Source organism: Lontra canadensis, unplaced genomic scaffold, assembly GCF_010015895.1.
Source record: "Lontra canadensis isolate GAN:19392208 unplaced genomic scaffold, GSC_riverotter_1.0 scaffold174, whole genome shotgun sequence".
Taxonomy (NCBI): Eukaryota; Metazoa; Chordata; class Mammalia; order Carnivora; family Mustelidae; genus Lontra; species Lontra canadensis.
In genome coordinates, this window is record NW_022631168.1 from 2,000,140 (window position 1) to 2,019,195 (window position 19,056).

The following is a 19,056-nucleotide window of genomic DNA, read 5'->3' on the forward strand; positions in this document are numbered from 1 at the left end:
TGATTTGCATTTTCCTGATGATTAGTGATGTTAACTACTTTTTCATATACCTTTTGGACCTTTTTATGTGTTTTCTTTGGAGAAATGTCTATTTAGGTCTTCTGCCCATTTCTCAAATGGGTTATTTGAGGTTTGTTTTTGTTTGGTTTGGTTTGGTTTTTTTTGCTATTGAGTAGTGAGCTTCTTATGTATTTTGGATTTTAACTGCTTAACAAATGAATAGTTTGCAAATACTTTCTCCCTTCCATCGGCTGTTTTTCACTCTGCTGATGGTTTCCTTTTCTGTGCAGATTTTTGGTTTGAGGCAATCCCAATAGTCTCTTTTTGCTTATGTTGCCTGTGCTTTTGATGTCATATCCAAAAAAATCACATTAATTTTCTGGCTGATTTGCTTGTCTGTTGCTGTCACAACCAGTATCAAGACCTCAAGTTAGCAGTTATGCTGGCCTTTCCTGTTAGTTTGTCATTGAGGTTGTTCTTGTTTTCAGCAATACGGCAGTGGCTTTTTCCATGCCCATCTCTAACTTAGGACCACTTCCAGCAGTGAAGTTACTGTTCCTTATGATTTACCTCATCTCTGGAGAATTACCATGGCATGGAGCTGGAGGTGGGTAAAGGAGCTGTTCCAGACTAAAGTGCCACAAACTTTCATCATTCTTATTGAGGTTTAGTGATTCTTCTTGAATAGACTCTTCTCAATTTGTTTTATACATTTGGCTAGTTTACAGATTTCTGTAATCATAGTTTTTGAAAGTTTTGTCTAGTTTCATTGTTCATTTGTTTGTGAAGAGAACTTGTCAAGGTCCTCACCCAAAATTTCTGGAAGTCCTGCCATAGATTACTGATTTTTTAATCTTTATTCTTTTTTAATATAATCATTGGAAGCTATAAATTTCCATATAGATGTTGCTGTATCTGTAGACCTACACATTTTGATGTGTTGCATTTTGGTTATCGCTAAGTTGTAAACATTTCCAATTTCTTCTTTGACTCATGGGTTATTTAGAAGGATATTTCTTCATATCCAAGTAGTTAAGGATTTTCTAGGTATCTTTTTTTTCTTCAAATTATTATTTAAATTCTAGTTAGTCAACACATAGGGCAATATTGGTTTCAGTAGAATTCAGTGATTCATCACTTATATACAACATACAGTGGTATCGTTTAACTGGTTTTTTTTTGTAATTTAATGTTTTGTTCAGTGAACAATCTCTGTTTTCAATTTCTTTTAATTTATTGAGACTTATATTGTGGCACATCATATGGTCCTTTGTGGTGAATGCTTCATGTGTAGTTGAAAATAATGTGTATTTTGCTCTTTGGGAATGAAGTGTTTTATAAATGTTAATTGAACCATTATTAGTGTTTAGTGGTGTTCAGGTCTTCTTTATCCTTACTGATTTTCTGTCAGCTTGTTTTATCAATTAGTGAAAGAAGTATGTTGACATTTCCAATTCTAATTGTACTTTATCTATTTCTCCTCTCATTTATGTCAAAGTTTGCTTTATGTATATTCAATGTCTGTTTTTAGGTGTATACACAGTTAAGATTGTTATGTCTTCTTGCAGAATTTACTCCTTTATCATTATGTGGTATCCTACTCATCCCAGATATTTTATCTCATTTTGAAGGCTACTTCATCTGATATTAATATATCTACTCAATCTTTCTTTTGTATAATATTTGCATGGCATATTTTTCTCCATTCTCTTAACCTATGGCTTTATATTTAAGGTTGTTTTCTTGTAGGGTCATATAGTTTCTCATATAAGCATATATAATGGTATTTTATTGTAATAATTTTTTAAATTATAATTTTCAGGACATTTGTATATAATGTAATAACGTGGTTGATGTAATTCTACTTTTTCACTCTTTGTTTTCAATTTGTTCTATCAATTATTTATCCCTTTTTGTCTTTTTTCCCTTCTTTTGTGTTGAGAGGGTTTTTTTAAAATTGTTTTGCAGTTTATTTCCTTCATTGGTTTATTAGCTTAATTTTTTTTTGACCATTTACCCTAAGGTTGACAATATACATCTTTGACTTATCAGTCTGCCTTCAAATACATTACACTTTCAGGTTCAGGGTAGGAACTTTACAGCAACAAACTTCCATTATCCTCCTCTCAACATTAACATTATTGTTTTCATAGACTATAATTCCAAAATACATTATCATTATTTCTAAACAGTTAAAATTTATTTTTAATCTATACAGCTACAATTTATACTTTTTGATGTACAATTCTTTGAGTTTTAACAAATGCATCAAACTGTACAACCACCACATAATCAGGATACCCCTAAAATTCCTTCATGCAAATCCTTTGTAGATAACTCTGGTCTGCAACCCCAGACCCTGGCAACCACTGGTTTGATTTCTGTCTCTGTAGTTAAGAGTTTCATGAATGTCTTATAAACAGAATCATACAGCATGTAGACTTTTAAGTCTAGCTTCTTTAACTTGACATAATATATTTGAGATTCATCTATGTTTTCCTTTTTTTTAGATTTTTATTTATTTGAGAGAGAGAGAAAGAGAGAAACAGATTTAGAGAACGAAAGGGAGGAGGGGCAGAAGGATCATGACAGGAGCCAAAGGCAGACACTTAACCAACTGAGCCACTCAGGCTCCATGTATGCATGTTTTTCTTTAAATTAGTGAGCATATTATAATATTTATCATACTTGTTTAAGGTATTTGGCTACTGATTACATTATCTCTAACATCTCTGTGATTATTTCTATTCTACAATTTTCCTCCTGGTAGGAATAACATTTGCATGGCTGATAATTTTTCATTGGTTATTAGACTATGAGAATTAACATTTTTGAACAATGGACTTTGTTGTCTTTTTTAAAGAGTGTTAAAATTTGATAAACTTTTGTATCAAGGTGATTTCTTGAGAATTTAGTTTTTTACATTCTGCTAGACAAAGTCTATATAACCTTTTCTTTATGTCTAATTTAGTAAAGTATGACTCTTTTTAGGGGTTTCTACTGAATGTCCAACATTTATCAGAGGTATTTTTACTCTGGTTGGTCAGAATTCACATAGCTCTCAGTTCTGTGTGAGCTCTGGGTAGTTGTTATTTGAGATTTGTGTTGGGGTTTCATCATATACATGTGTGGATTGATGTTTAGCCAAAGACTTATGAAGGCCCCTATGTACATTTCTGGAGGGATTTTCCTGACTAATTCTCCCCTCCTCAGTTTTCAATCCCCAAAGGTCTAGCACCTCCCAAGCATCCTCAAACTCAATTCTCTGTCCTGTCAACTCAGACTGATGTGTTGTATCTGGTATTCTCCCAGCACCAATGTCCAGAAGGTGTCTCCAAGCACAAAATAATTAATAATAATTATAATAATGCCCACTTTGTTTTCCTTGTTTTAGAGATCACAATCCTTTGCTTTTGTGTTCCAAAGTCTGAAAACTGTCATTGCATATATATTTGTCCAGCTTTTTCATTGTTAATGGTAGGAAGATAATTTCAAATATTAAGGTTTGAGTTTGGATCTCAGACATTTTCTTTTTTCTATACTCATATCTTAGGTAATGTTATCCAGTCTTATTATTTTATACAATATTTCTGTCTTGACACATCTCCAAAATTTATTTCTCTAGCCTGGACTTCTTTCAAATCCAGATGTATATAGTCAACTTGCATATTCACTTGAATGTTAGCAGACATCTGAAGTTTCACATATTTAAAACTAAAGTCTTGAGGAGAGGAAGGAAAATGTGTGAGGAGCTTCCACCAGTCTTGCTGACTGCCTGTCCTTGGACTCACTCCAACAGATAAAAACCCTGAGAATAAAGAAGCAGCATAGGGAAAATTCAAACAAGTGGCATATGAAGTGTTATGATGCTAAAAAATGGGACATCTAACACAAATACAGCAAAGAAGGATTAAATGGGGGCATCTGGGTGGCTCATGGGTTAAGCCTCTGCCTTTGGCTTAGGTCATGACCCCAGGGTCCTGGGATTGAGCCCCACATCGGGCTCTCTGCTTAGCAGGGCGCCTGCTTCCTCCTCTCTCTGCCTACTTGTGATCTCTGTCTGTCAAATAAATAAATAAAATCTTTAAAAAAAAGAAGGATTAAATAATAAAGGTAAAAGTGGAGCTCATTTTGACAATCTGAGTTTGGCTTCACATTCTGTAACTTAGATGACATCTTCAGGGAATTTTTTGGTGGAAGGGGTCTCTTTTCATTAGACTTCTTCAAAGACCCATTTGAGGACTTTTTTGGGAGTCAAAGGGTTCCCCGGTGGAAGCAGGAGCCAGGGACCAGGGTTAGTTATTTTTCTCTGCCTTCAGTGGATTTCTGTCTTCTGGAGAAGGTTTTCTTCTTTTGATACAGAATTTACTTCCTTCTGGTCACCAGGTCGTGACCTCACTTCATTCTTTTCCATGGCATTTGGTGGTGGTGGGATGGGCAACTTCAAATGTATATCACTAAATGGTTAATGACAGAAAAATCACTACAAAGAGAATTATTGAAGTTGAAGAAAACAGCTAAGTCCTTAATGGTAAATGGTAAGGAGCAGCTGCTATAATTGGAAAACAAGAAACTCAATGCACACATGTCTAAGGGTTACAGGGGGGGGGGGGGGGGAGGATGGGTGTTGGGTATTATGGAGGGCACCTGTGGTGAAGAGCACTGACTGTTACATGTAACTAATGAATCATTGAACACTACATCAAAAACTAAAGATGTATTATATGTTTGCTAATTGAATTTAATTAAAAAAGTCAATGCATAAAATCTTTAAAAAAAAAAAAAAAGGCGGGGAAGGGGGCCCCTGGGTGGCTCAGTGGGTTAAAGCCTCTGCTTTCAGCTCAGGTCATGATCCCAGGGTTCTGGGATCCAGCCCTGCATTGGGCTCTCTGCTCAGCAGGGAGCCTGATTCCCCCGCTCTCTCTGCCTGCCTCTCTGCCTACTTATGATCTCTGTCAAATAAATAAAAATCTTAAAAAAAAAGTCAATGCACACATGTAACAGAAATGTTACCTGTAACCAGCACCACTGAGGATTAATGGGAACATTTTTTGGGGAAGATTTCAAATGAACTCAACTTTCATCCTAACTGTACCTAACCTAGAGTATTTATACACATTGGAGCCCTATTTGTCATAGGCTTTTGAGTTTATTGTTGGGGCTACATAATGGGACCGTTATTTGGGGAGATTTTGTTTTTTTGTTTTTGTTGGTTTTTTTGTTTGTTTTTGTTTTTGTCTTTAAAAGTGTTGTAAATCTCTGTATGCACCTTGCTTTCTCTATTAAATATAATCCAAGGTGGCCATGTTACACTAACACCAGGATGGGCCTGCTTTTCTATCGTGTTTCAAATGTGAGTCAAATAGAGTCAATCTTTTGTGAAGTTAACATTGCCAAGATGAATCTTCCACAAAAATAATTTCAATTTTTGTCAGTATTTAATAGCGAGAGATATTAATGCATTAATGGTAAGAGATTTTTCATTTAACATAAATTGAGGATGCTTTTCCAGTTGTGAATGCTGACAATTTAGTAAGTTTTAGAACTGTTTAAATATGTAACATTAAGCTTAGGTTTAAAAAGGTAAAGCTGGTACACTGGATCTTTGTCATTTGTTTAAAAAAATGCAAAGGTGTTTGGTGCAAAAAAAACAAAACAAAACCAAAAAACCAAAAAAACCCTAAAGTCTTCATTCCTAAAGTGTTCCTATCCTTTCTTTCCAAACCTTTTTCTATACCACTGTCCATTTATGTGACTACTCCATTATTCTAGTTGTTATGTCCATCCTTGAGTCTTTTGTTTCTCTAACCCCCTTTCATGACCTCCACTCCACTACCCCATCAAAGCTCACATTATCTCTCACCTATATTACCTTAATAGCCTCCTAACAGGTTTTCTTGCTTCTGTTACTGTACTCCCTACATTCCATCCCCTCAAAAAAAACAGAGTGGTTCTGTTAAATGATAAGTGAGATAATGTTGTAACTCTTCTCAAAATCTATAACAGCTTCCCAGATTATTTTCTTTCCTTGCTCATTCCACCTTAGCATGGCCAGGATTACAGTGAGGCAAAAGAGGAACACACTACACAAAATTTAAGGAAGTCCTATGAGTACCTAACCCTTGTTCTGGTCCTGTACTCTAGCTATATTGACTTCTTTGTTGTCCTTCACAAATCCCAAGAATGTTTTGGCCTTGGGTCCTTCACATTTGATGTGGGCACTGCTTTGAATATATTCTTCCATCCAGTACTTTCATGTTTTGCCTGAGCTCTTCATTCAGGTTTCTATGAAAAATGCCTTGTCAGTGAGGTTTTAGCTCACACTCTCACTCTCTTATTCTGTTCCTTTATGCCTCTCTAGTTTTCTTCTTAGCACTTACCACCACTTAATATATCTTTATTCATTTATTGCCTGTATCTTCTACAAGAATGTAAGCTCACTGAAAACAGAAATTTTGTTTTATTTTGTGCTGCATTCCCAGAAATTGGAATATTGCTTTGTCCATAGTAAGCATTCCATAAATTATTTGTTGAATGAATGACAATGTACAGCCTCTTATTTTTTTTTATCTCTTTTCATTTCATTCCTTTCTTGCAAACAACACGTGCTTAGATGATTTCTTTACTCAGTTTTATGGCCTCTGTCTTTTAAAGAGATAATTGAGATTATCCACATTTTGTATAATGTTTGATACACTTTATTTAATTTCTTACATGTTATTTAATAAACACATTATTTATTTTATATTGTTTTGCCCACATTTGCTAATTTGATCGAGATATTAATTCAGTCTTTCCTTTGTTAATTTGTGACCTCTAATATGCTTTATAATTTCATTAATGGTTACCTCAACTTTCAAGCACGTAAGCCTCCACTATTATTTGAAAACATGATTTCTTCCCTATTAGGGTTTCTTCTACTCCAATATTTTTATTTAGAATATTTTCTTATTTATTTAGAATACTTTCACTTTTTTCCCTCTACTAAATTCATACTTTTCCTAATAAGATCTTTAGAATGTGTTTACTTCTCTAGTCGCACTCTTTTTTATTCATGAACTCTTATTTTTCATAGATGAGGTAGTACTTTTAGTAGTTCTAAACATAGAAATATGTTAGTTCTAAACATTGAAATATGGAACTTCTGTTTCAAAAGTCATTATTTAATATTCATGTTACCTATTTCTAGATAGTCTATTATTATCTGCTTACATTAACTACTATATTTCATATGTAGACTTTGTTTTTTCACTTCAGGGATTGTTCCCCTCTTGTTTAATTTGGTTAGTTTTTGTATGTTTTTTTCTCCTTCTGGAGCTGAAATTGTTCACATATTTGGCCTCCTGCATCTATACATCAATGTAGACCCATACCCAATGTAGAGCTTTTTGATATTGATCCCTAGGTGCTTGTTTAGCTCACAACGTAAAAAGTCCAGCACCAATTCTTTTTATTATAATTATCACAGTATCAAAAACTTCATTTGTCTCCAGGTGATAGGTGCCATTTGATCCAGGTGAGGCAGATAATTCAGAGTTAGTAGAGGAAAAGTGAGCTTTGTTCAGATATCCATCTTTCTAGAGGATGGGTTTTAAATGGCAGTTCACGAGTGTGGAGAGAGAACATATTTTTCTTCTCCTTCCTTATTTCTTCCTCATTTTTGTTTAAAATGATAAGTGTACTTTCAGCTAGGTATGCTCAGAAACTTTGGCCTTCTCTCCTGCTACTTCTTTTGTAGACTTTCCCCCCATGACCCTGAATAAAGTGTAGTTTGAGGCATACTCTTCTTTAGAAGAGGTTAAGCTATTTCTTAACCAAATCTATTCTTTGTTTATTTATCTGTTCATTCATTAAAAAATATTGAGTAAGTATTCTGTGCCAAACACTGTTCTAGGTGAGTTAGGCATATACAATCCCTACCCTCATGAAACCTACATTCTATTGTGAATAAATAATCACAAGTTAATTTCATATAGCTATAAATGAAATAAGGAAACTGTGGATAAAATATGAATCAGTAATATCTTGGAGAGAAAGGTATGAGTAAGAAGCCTGGGGGGAAAATCAAGGGAAAACTCCTGATAGTAGAAATCCTTGTCAAGTAGGAAAAACAGATTTTGCTCTTTTTCAGAACTTCATGTCAAATTATAAAAACAATTTGTGGCTTAGAAATATATAATCAGGAATGAGTTATACTCCTGATCAAGTAGAATAAAGTCTCATACCAACAATTAAACAAATTTCAGAAGAACCCAGGTACTCTAACTAAGGCTGTGCACAAATCTTAACTGAACTTCCCATTTGTATTCAGCTGTTCCCAAACTTAGAAATGAAAATTCATGGGCCCCTCCTCAGAACTATTGAGTCGGAATCTTGAGATAAGACCTAGGAATTAGTATTTTAACAAGGCCTCCTAGTGACCCTTATGTAAGTTAAAGTTTGAAAAATGAAAACTTAGAGCACAATATATAGGTAGAAATAACTTAAGTTGCCAACATTTTATTAATGCAAAAAAGGAGTTCTAGAATAGGTAAGATCACCGTTGTTAACATATAAACAAGGCGAAAAGAAATACCATGGCCAATATTCAAACACACTAGGGGAAAAGTAGTCAAGAGAAATAAATCTGGAAGAAAATATATAACAAATACTGAAAGTCACCTCCTTATCTTTCTCAAGTAATAAAATTTCTGTGTTTTGCCTGGACATATGATCACACAGTTGGAAAATTGCATTGCTCAGCCTTTGTTACAGCTAGATGTGTCCATATAACTAAGTTCTGGCCAATAGGATTTGGGAAAAAGTAATACACTTCACTTTCAGATCCTCCTCTTAAAAGGAATGAGTATGCTCCCCTTTCCCTTTCCCCTTCTTACTGCTATAGATATGAAAATGGTAACTGGAGAAGCCTGCTTAGACACAGACGTTGAAACTACACAATTTGTCCTATCAGCCCCATACCACCTTAGCTCTGGAATATAATGTGAAGTAGAATAAAATTTTATCTTATTTGAGCTCCTATATTTTGGGGTCTCTTTGTTACAGCAGTTTTGAATATACCCTAATAAATACATTGCATGAATCCAGTAAAATAAGGACTGAAAGACAAATGATAAAACAACAGAATAAGATGAAAAGGTAGAGGGGTAGAACTCAGGAATTAAATCAAAGATCAAAACAATATTATTGTAGAATTAAAAATTAGGAAATTGAAAAGAATAAAAAAGATGGGTTAAAATATTGTTATTAATATAAAGAAATGTCTGAGATATATTCACTCAAGAAATATTTGTGTGGCAGCTACTTTTTTCCACACACTGTTCTAGGTACAGATATTTGGGGGACAGAGTTTACACAGGTTGTATTTCAAACAAAGGAAAGAGTATGAGTGAAAACCTTGAGGCAGAAAAGAGGTTGGTGTTTTTATTCATAATGGAAATGAAGTTGGTGCAGCTAAGGCCATGTGAATAAGGGGCCAGAATTGTATGGGATTAAGTTGGAAAGTTTGAGAAGGAAAAGACTGTACAGGGTCTCTATAGGCCATGGTAAGATTTTCCATTTTATTCTTGGCTAATTGGGAAGTCACTGGGATGTTTAAGGTGGTGGACAAGAATGATCTAATTATTATTTTGAAGCTAGTTTTTTTCCCTAAAGATTTTATGTATCTATTTGACACAGAGAGAGAGAGATCACAAGTAGGCAGAGAGGCAGGCAGAGAGAGAAAGGGAAGCAGGCTCCCTACTGAGCAGGGACCCTGATGTGGGGCTCAATTCCAGGACCCCAAGATCACAACCTGAGCCAAAGGCAGAGGCTTAACCCACTGAGCAACCCAAGAACCCCTTAAAGCTAGTTGTTATATGAAAGATAGATTACAAGGGGATAATAATGGGAGCAGGGAAACCCACTGCTCACTGTCCCTCCAATAACAACTCCAAGGCAAGTAATAATGATGGCTCAAACCAGGAAATTCCAGTGAGTAAATACCTAAGTGATGTTTCACACAGATTGAGTGTGTAGATAAGAGCTTAGATAAAAAGTCTGATCAGGGCGCCTGGGTGGCTCAGTGGGTTAAAGCCTCTGCCTTCGGCTCAGGTCATGATCTTGGGGTCCTGGGATTGAGCCTCGCATCGGGCTCTCTGCTCAGCGGGGAACCTGCTTCTCCCCTCTCTCTCTGCCTGCCTCTCTGCCTACTTGTGATCTCTGTAAAATAAATAAATAAAATCTTTAATCTTTAAATAATAATAATTTAATCTTTAAATAATAATCTAAATAATCTTTTAATCTTTAAATAATTAAAACAAATTTTTTTTAAAAAGCTGATCTGAAGATATAAGATTGGAAGTCCTCAGCATATAGTTGCCAATTGAAGGCATAGGAGCAAATGAAATCAAGTGAGGTTGAAATGTAGAATAAGAAGATAAGAGAATTAAAGCCCAAGCTTTGAGAGACTCTCAACATTTAGGATGGGTAGAGGGGGTAAAATTTCCAAATAGTATTATTGAGAGAGGGAATTCAGAGTGGTGGGAAGAAAGCAAGAAGAGTGTGGTGTCATGGAAGGTGGAAGAATGTGTTTCACTAAGTCAAATGCTGCATGGAGAAGTCAAATGAGATGAGGACTGAACAGTGTTCATTGAATTTAGCTATAAAAAAGTCTTTAATTAGCAGTCTCTTAGATTGCAGATGGTTAAAGAGTAAGAGACAGGTATGTAAGTGTGTTTAATGATAAGATGACTGGCAGCCTGTACCTCCTGGGAGAAACCATAGCTTGCTTTTTTCTTTCCTGTCCTCTTTTTTTTCCAACATAATGTGTGGGTCTAGGGAAAACAGTCTATGTCAGCATAGTGTTAGGTACTGAGCAATGTTTTTCTTCCTTGATTCCATTTCAGTGGCATTGGGAGATGCAGCCTTTCATGTTATTGGAAGGTAACATCAGAGGTTCTGGTTTAGGCTTAGAAGGAAGCCACTTAAGTCTTTAGGCTAAAAGAGAGAGGGACTGAGGGAGAAGGGAGAGAGAGAGAGAGGTTTTTCTATGTGACTCACACCAGTCTACTAGAGTTCTTATTTAATATTTGGTTCCAAGTTCTCAGCTAACAATAAAGCATTTTTGTTTGTTTTCTTTGTGCCTATATCTACCTTAGGGACTTCACTGAAAGGAGGGATAGTTTGGATAGGTCAGGATTCATATAGTCCTGGGATTTCCTATCAGAATAAAATCTCAATAGATCCTTTTAACATCTCCTCATTTCAGCTTCTTACATGACCAAGCTATCAACTTGAATTACAGATCCCTTGACAGTCCCTGTCTTGTTCCCAAACCCATGATTGTACTTTTATATTGAAATATTTCTGATATCCATATACCTCTCCTCTATAGTAATACTATCATAACTTTAAACTTCAATCCTATGGTTCTCATCCTTCTGCTGACAAACTCCCCCAAGAAACTGACCATATACCTGGGCTAATTTCTTTAGTTTGTTAACACTTTCCCCATATCAGCTCTGTTCAACTACCTGACTGAAATTTCTTGTGTCATATGCATTGAATCTGCTACTTAGTACTTGCCTTGTGTTAATGAGCATGTCTAGGCTTCTGATACAGATCCTTCTCAATGTGATCTGTATAGTCATTGACTAATGTGTTACGTTTTAGCCTCATTTCTCATACCTATAGAAAAAAAGTAATAACCAATTGTGGTTCCAGTTAGCTTCTGGAAGAATAAAATTATCTAATTTTGAAAGGAGCTCATTGGTTCTTCTCTTTTAAATATATTTGTCCCTAGTGTTTCCTCAAGTCAATATTAACATCTTTATCATTTGCTTATTATAATAAGATTTCATTGAGTTTACTTTTGTAGCCACATAGATTTGGGGACAAGATCTTTTCCCCTTCACAAAATGACCTAATAGCTTAACATTTTTATAAAGTTATTATTTGCATACAATAAAATCCATCCATTTTAAATGTATATTCAGATGGATTTTTTTGAAGATTTTATTTATTTATTTGACACAGAGAGAGATCACAGGTAGGCAGAGAAGAAGGCAGAGAGAGAGAGTGGGGGGGACGCAGGCTCCCTGCTGAGCAGAGAGCCGGATGTGGGGCTTGATCCCAGGACCCTGAGACCATGACCTGAGCTGAAGGCAGAGGCTTAACCCACTGAGCCACCCAAGCGCCCCAGTCAGATGGATATTGATAATTGTATACAGTTGTGTAACTACCAGACACATAGCCAGGTCTGGGGACCACTGCTACTTCTATCTACATTCAGACTATTTTTAGTAATTTTCTCAGTTGGTTTTTATAAACACTCCAGTTTGAGCATCACTTACATTCTTACTGTTGTTTGGCTCAGGGTTACTTTGAATCCAATCTCCTTTCTCTCTTTTATCTCCTTTTTCTTTTTTTCTTTCATAGGCTGTTGATATGTTGTGGGTGAGTTGGTTTCACAGCAGCATGCGCAGAGAGTTGACTTTTATTTTTCTGCTGATGTTACCACATGCAGAGCCATGCATTCAACTGGTGGACTCAGAGAATGGAAATTGTCATTCTGTTTGGCTTAGCATATTAATGAGGTTTAGTGCTTCCACAAATGCATGTCCTGAAGTTCAATGCCAAAGAGAAATGCTTTTTGTCTAAACCACTGTTTGTAATTCAGTGGCTACCACTAGGGCCTGATACTCTAGATGTCAGGGATTCACCTATAGTAGGTAATGAGGTATAAAGGTGATGAGGAAAATGATTACTTTTCATTTTAATAGAAAGCAATGACTTTAGAATTAGACCTTCAAAACTTATGTCCTGAGTTTCTGCACCAATATGATACAGAATAAAACAACAAAGTGGGCCAGGGATTTCCTATGAGATGCACAGGTACTGTTTAGTATCATTCCACTCTTCTCCCAGTATTTTCTATGGAGGAATAGAGTGGGTGAGTAGTAAGTTAGAATCATTTTCCATAATAAAAACATTCTGGAAATGAAGAATACTTATGCGTTAGAGCCATGGGAACTAATCCTGACTTTGCTACTAACTCACTGTTCTGACTCACTTTCCCCATTTTACAATAAGGATGATAAATTAAATAATCTCTGAGGACCCTTCTAGCTCTGAAATTCCATGAAGCTGTAATTCTCACCACTTTTCTCCTTCTCCCAAATTGTGGGGAGAGAGATATGTGTTGGATTGCTTTTACTCTTTCAGCTTAACAATTAGCTCTTCAGTTGATTAATGTTCTGCTGGCAACAACAGCATTTTAGTGAAGATGATTTAGTATTTCACCAATTGCTAGATGCTTATAAATGTGCCAGCTTGGTGTATTGAAATTAGTAAGGTTTCTAAAGGTATTTCAAACTGGCTTTATTTAATTAAATGCTGGATAGATGCAGTCCAAGGTTAACCACTTAATAAATTGGCAACCAAATAAAAAATTGAGTCAAACATTTTGAGCAGTTTACTGGAAGAGATCTGGGCTTTCCACCAAGAGATTCTGTAGCAATGCTGGCAGCAGGGTGGGCCATTTTTAAGCTCCTGACTCATTGTCACTATACCCTTCCACCCAAGATTGAATCCTTCCCCACAAAAAAAAAAAAACCTGCATAGTGTCACTTGATTGGTAGCAACAATGTCTGTGTTAGCATCAACAGACTAAGAGAAAATCCCCACAGGAAATGTTAATAGTTGAGACAAGAACCATCTTTAATTCACTGTGTATTTGAACATAAGAATATTTTAAGAAAGTACAGTGGTGATAGTTCTTAGGTATGTAGAAAAGTTTTTTTTGCTATTTCTCTGAACTGGTATTTAAGTTGAAGACTACAAAAAGGGATCATGGAGTAAGATAACATAATCTTGCTTGGAAGACTGTAGAGAGTGTTAAGGTGTTAAAGATCTGAAAATGAGAATTAAGGGTTGCCATGTAACTACTAAGAGATTAATTCAGGAAAATTTCTGTTTTCTGAGAAACTAAAGGAATAGATATTATCACTCAGGTTGTCAGGAAGCTGTATTTATAAAAACCTGAGCATCTTGTTAAGTTATAAAACCAAGAAACCCATTAAGCAGCTACTTCATGCTCAACTCTGTACTAAATGCTATGGAAAACATGAGGTGGAGATGAGATTACTGCCCGAGAGTACTTAAAAGACAACATGAAATAATGGAAAGAGTTAAGGACAGAGAGTAAGAAGAATTGGTTTCCACCAGCTTACTCTGTGACTTTGGTAAGGGACTTCTCTCCAAGTTTCGGATTCCCAGAGCATTGAAATAGGATTCCATGAGATAATATGTGACAGTACCTCAGAAATTATGAAGATCTAGTCTCATGTGGTCAATGACAATACAGTTGCTAATGACTGGAGGTAATAATGGTGTAGTAAAAACAAACAGAACACCAGACCCTCTGATAGACAAATTTGGGTTAGAATCCTGTCCTTGTCATTTGCTGAGTGGTCTTGGGAAAATTACTTAACCTCTATAAGGCTCGGTTCCCCATTTGTAAAATTAGAATAATGATAACAATAAAAACTTACCACATAATATTGTTGCTTAACATAGCAGGTATTTGGTAATGGTAGTCTTTATTACTCATCAAAATAAATACAGTAAAATAGGAAACTGTATGGTATAAGCTATAATGGGAATGGGAATTTAAAATTCCATGTCAAGTTATACTGTGAACAAAGCTACCATGACAGCTGGAATAGTTGAAAGTATCCCTTTTTAGAAATTTATTTTTTTATTTTAAAAAAATGTTTCAGGATTCCAAGATCCTTTTTAGAAATTTTATATAATGATTTTGTAGTTTTTGGGTAAATACCCAGTAGTGCGATTGCTGGGTCATAGGATAGCTCTATTTTCAACTTTTTTGAGGAACCCCCATACTGTTTTCCAGAGTGGCTGCACCAGTTTGCATTCCCACCAACAGTGCAAGAGGGTTCCCTTTCTCCACATCTGCTGATTCCACATCAACATCTGCTGTTTCTTGTTTTGTTGATGTTAGCCATTCTGATAGGTGTGAAGGGATATGTCATTGGTAGCTTTGATTTTCATTTCCCTGAAGGTAAGTGATGATGAGCATCTTTTCATGTGTCTATTTGCCATCTGGATGTCCTCTTTGGAGAAATGTCTGTTCAAGTCTTCTGCCCATTTTTAAATTGGGTTATTTGGCTTTAGGGTGTTGAGTTTTATAAGGTCTTTATATATTTTGGATACTAGCCTTTTGCAAATACTAGTCATTTGCAGATATCTTCTCCCATTCTGTAGGTTGCCTTCTAGTTTTGTTGATTGTTTCCTTCACTGTGCAGAAGCTTTTCATTTTGATGAAATCTCAATAGTTTATTTTTACTTTTGTTTCTCTTACCTTGGGAGACATATCTTGGGATACATGTACCCGCTATGTTTATAACAGCATTATTTACAATAGCCAAAATATGGAAGCAGCCCAAGTGTCCATCAGTAGATGAGTGGATAAAGAGGGTGTGGTGTATGTATACAATGGAAGATTATTTAGCCATTAAAAAAGAATGAAATCTTGCTATTTGCAATGATGTGGCTAGATTTACAGAGTATTATTCTAAGGGAAATAATTCAGAAACAAAAGTGCACACACTCTATACTGCAAACACAGTCCATATAATTCCTATTTTTTTTATGCCCGAACAACTTCAATTTCATAAATATATTTTACCTATTTGGCATCTGGAAACATTTGAGTTTTCATTTCTGGTAGAATAAAAAGCAGTGGACTTCCTAACATTCATCATTTAAAACAATTACTAGGCTACCAAAATATGTTAAATATTATTTGTAAATTATCGTACAAAAGTGTACATTTTTCTATTTTGATGTAAAGTTCTACGACTTTTAGCATACGTATTGATACATGTAACCACCCTCACAATCTGGGCACAGAACAGCTACCAAAAATAACTACCTCATTCTACCACTTTATAGTCATCTCTCCCTCTACCCATAAACCCTGACAGTCTGTTCTTTATCCTTTATAGCCTTGCCTTTTTCAGAGTGCAATATGAATGAAATAATGCAATATGTAGCCCTTTAAGAGTGGCTTCTTTCATGCAGCATTGTGTCTTTCTTCAAGAGTCATCCAAGTTTTTCTGTATAAAAATAGTTTATTCTTTTTAGTCTGAGCAGTATTCTATTGTATGAACATACTTCAGTTGGTTCAGTGTTTGCCCATGGAATGACATTTAGATTCTTTCCAGTTTTGGACAATTATAAATACAGCTGATATACACATTGTTGCTTAGATGTAACTTTTCTTTTCTCTGGGGCAGAGACTCAGGAGTAAGATTGCTTGGTCTTATGGTAAGTCTATGAATTTACAGGAAACTTCCAAACCATTTTCTGGAGTGAATGTCACAGTTTTGTTTTTTTTGTTTGTTTGTTTTGTTTTTTTGTTTTTTTTTTTTCATTCTAATAATGTCTGAGAGTCCCATTTGCCCATATACTTGTCAGTGCTTGGTATTACCAATATTTATTAAAATTTATTTTTTGTTATAAAAGTAAAGGATGTATGTGTTGATTTTTTTAAAGGAAATATACCAGAAAGGCAAAAAAATATAAAATAAAATCCTCTATTGTCTCTCCCCCCTAACCGGGATAAACCTATTGGCTTCAAGTGTATCTTTTCAGAAGTATTTAACTTATTTGTAAGTATATATGGACGTATACAACTATCCTTGTGCTGCTTTTAAAAATTCAAACGGACAAAGATATCAGACAAGAAATACTTACCTATACCTTGATGATAGGTGATATATTCCTTTGTCAGGAAAATACCTCCAAAAAAACTATGTTGTAATGTTCTGATAAGAGTGATTTTTTACAGCCATTCCCATTTCCACGAGTTCATCCTCACTCTTAATTGGGATTTAAGAATACAGTAATGATAAACTAAATGTTTATAGCAGTTTTGTCTAATTGCCAAAATTGGAAGCTACATGACCTCCTGCTGTACATCCCTCAATGGAATACTACTTAGCCATTTAAAGGAATACACTTCTGATAACACAGAAACATGGAAGAATCTCAAATGCATTATGCTAAGTAAAGATAATTTGCTTAACTGTCTCAAGAGTTACATAGTGTCTGATTCTGTTTATATGACATTCTGAAAGTGGCAGACTATAGGGATGGGAAACAATTCAGTGAAGGGTTTTGTACACCAGGGACTGAGTATGGGGATTAAGGATAATGATAAAAGGGACATAAGTGAATTTGGGAGAATGATGAAACTGCATTATATTTTGTTTGTGGTGCATATTTCAAAATGTAAAAATAAGCACTTGCATTCTATGTAAATTATACCTCAATAAAAAAACAAATACCACCACCAAATAAATAAATAAATAAATAAATAAAATTCAAATGGTATTATATATGAATATGGATCTGTACATAAATGTACATTGTACATTAACATCTACAATCCACTTTGAGACAATTTTTGTATAAGGTGTAAGGTTAAGATTGAGGATGTTTTTGTTTTATTTTGTTTGCATACTGATGTTCAATTGTTGCAACACAATTTGCTGAAAATCTTTACTAAATTGAATTGCTTTTGCACTTTTTGCACTTTTTGCACTTTTGAATGTGCAAAAGCAATTCAATTGGCCATATTTGTGTTCGTATATTTCTTCTTTTTTTAAATTTTACACTTTTTAATTTAATTTTTTATTTTTATTTTGGTTGGTTAACATATGGTGTTATGCTAGTTTCAGGAGTACAATAGAGTGATTTAACACTTCATATATCAGTCTGTGCTCATCACAGCAAGTGCACTCCTCAATTCCCATTACCGATTTCTCCCATTCCCCCCACCACCTCCCCTCTGGTAACCATCAGTGTGTCCTCTATACCTAAGAGTCTGTTTCTTGGTTTGCCTTTCTCTCTTTTTTTCTCCCTTTGACCCTTTGTTTTGTTTCTTTAATTCCACATATGAGTGAAATCATATGGGATTTGTCTTTCTCTGACTGACTTATTTCGCTTAGCATAATACTCTCTAGCTCTATCCATGTTGTTACAAATGGCAAGATTTCATTATTTTTTATGGCAGAATAAAATACATGTGTATATATACCATGTCTTCTTTGTCCATTCATCTATTGGTGGACACTTGGTCTACTGTCATATCTTGGCTATTGTAAATAATGTGGCTATAAACATAGGGGTGTATGTATACCTTTGAATTAGTGTTCTTGTATTTTTGGGTAAATACCCAGTGGTGTGATTACTGGATGATAAGGTAATTCTGTTTTTATCCTTTTGAGGAACCTCCATACTGTTTTCCACAGTGCTTGCTGCAGTTTGCATTCCCACCAATGATACACAATTGTTCTCTTTCTCCACATCCTTGCAATCACCTGTTTTTTTCTTGTGTTGTTGATTTTAGCTATTCTGAAGAGTGTGAGGTGATATCTTACTGTACTTTTGATTTGCATTTTCCTGATGAAAAATGATGATGAGCATCTTTTCATGTACCTGTAGGCCATCTGTATGTCTTCTTTGGAAATACATCTATTCATGACTTCCCATTTTTAAAATTTGGGTTATTCATTTTGGAGGTGTTGAGTTTTATAAGTTCTTTATACATTTTGTATACTAACCCTTTATCATATATGTGATTTGAAGATATCTTCTCCCATTCCTTGTGTTGCCTTTTAGCTATGCTGATTATTTCATTGACTGTGCAGAAGCTTTTTATTTTGATATAGTCTCAATAGTTTATTTTTATTTTTATTCTGTTGCCTTAGGAGACATATCTAGAAAGAAGTGCTGTAGTCCATGTCAAAGAGGTTGCTGCCTGTGTTCTCCTTTAGGATTTTTATGGTATCAAGTTTCATGTTTGGTCTTTAATCCATTTTGAATTTATTTTTGTGTATGGTGTAACAAAGTGGTCCAGTTTCATGTCCTGTTTTCCCAACACCATTTGTTGAAGAGACTGTCTTTTTCCCGTTGGATATTCTTTCCTGTTTTGTTGAAAATTAATTGGCCATATAATTGTGGGTTCATTTTTGGGTTTTCTAGTCTGTT

General features: G+C 35.0%; 1 pseudogene; it reads left to right on the forward strand.

Annotated features, from left to right (window-relative positions):
• The first annotated feature begins 595 nt into the window (after window positions 1–595).
• LOC116860358 overlaps window positions 596–19,056 on the forward strand; it is a 75,209-nt pseudogene continuing 56,748 nt past the window's right edge.